Source organism: Echinococcus granulosus (genome assembly GCF_000524195.1).
Source record: "Echinococcus granulosus chromosome Unknown EG_S00029, whole genome shotgun sequence".
Taxonomy (NCBI): domain Eukaryota; kingdom Metazoa; phylum Platyhelminthes; class Cestoda; order Cyclophyllidea; family Taeniidae; genus Echinococcus; species Echinococcus granulosus.
Genome location: NW_020170409.1, coordinates 483,480 through 484,903, shown reverse-complemented (window position 1 = coordinate 484,903; position 1,424 = coordinate 483,480).

Sequence of the window (1,424 nt, the reverse complement as noted above, 5' to 3'; positions counted from 1 at the left end):
GCCCACTCACATAACCCCAGTGTTTGTGTATGTACACATTCACATGGGACTTGATTAATGAGCCGCTTTGATCTCCGGCGTTTGTGCGCGTGTGACAAGTCACACGCTCATATGAAAGCGTGCGTGCGCGTCCGTCCGTCCGTCCGCCCGCTCGCCCGCTTGCTCTCTGGCACGGATACCGCGGGTGATTAATTGCAATTTTAGCGAGCTTGCGCACGCGTCTATAACTTCTCCCGCCTTTTTGTCCGTCCACCACCACTTGGTTAGATTAAATCCACATCCACACACACACACACATTTGCGTGTGTAATGCGGATGTGCTAGATGTGGTGACAGTAGCGGGTGTTGCCCTTCAACGTCGCCAGAGCTGAAAATTTATGGTGCTTCCTTACACAAAAGTGCATAATACTCAGGGGAGGGAGGAGGGTAGTGAGTGGATTGTTTGCCTTCACACCTCTAATGCGACGTCACGGATACCCAGGGTGATATAATCTACCCCCACCTGAATGAGTCCTTTGGACGAACTTCCTTTCCAAACCAGAGAATAGACGCATGCGCATGGCCCATGAACAACGATTGTAAGTGCGCCTGCGCGTATATTACGGTCTGATGGTTGCTAATGTCACACGTAAATTTGTCACCGCCTGCTAAGCGTAGGTGGACCGGAGGCGTACCTCATGCGCATATATGCATAATTTCTAATTCCGTTGCTCCCACAAGACTGTTTGCGGAATAGGCCATCCACACACACACATATCGATAACGACGACGAAACATAAGACATGTGGCTGTAATGAATTGGTGCTTTTGCCGGGTCAGTGGATTTCGCACAGCCTGCCATTAAGGAGGGCGACACCTTTTACATCGCCTTTCACTAACTTGGTCCACTTTTCCGTAGCCACCCATAAAAGGTCTGGAAAGAGGTCCGCGTTCTAATTCTCAAGTATTCTAACTGGGTAACCAGGTCGAAGAATTAGGAATTCTTGACTTGGCATTATTCCATTGCATGTTTATTATTTAAATAGAGCGAATTTTGCCATTTTTTCAAATTAATCAAAGAGCCACTGGTTAATGAGCCGATTAAACAGGAAATTTAAAAAGAATTTGTGCTGAAAATGTCGCTACAGGAAGCGGCTCTGAATTTCACGGTTTAACGAAACGGAAACAAGAATTGGTTGGCCACAACTGACACCTTTTTAATTGGAATATAAGCCAGAGCACAAAATTTATTAAATGAAATAGTTGCTCCAGTTGACAGAGACTCCATCCAAAGTAAAATTTCAGCGTGGAGCATTCCACATTCCAAGATGGGAAAAGGAATCGCAAATGTGGATTGATGGAATGTCTGGATAAATCGTAATCCGCTTGAAAAGACCGACTTGAAGTGTACTTGAAGTGAAGGCCGACTTGGCTGACCGATTTTC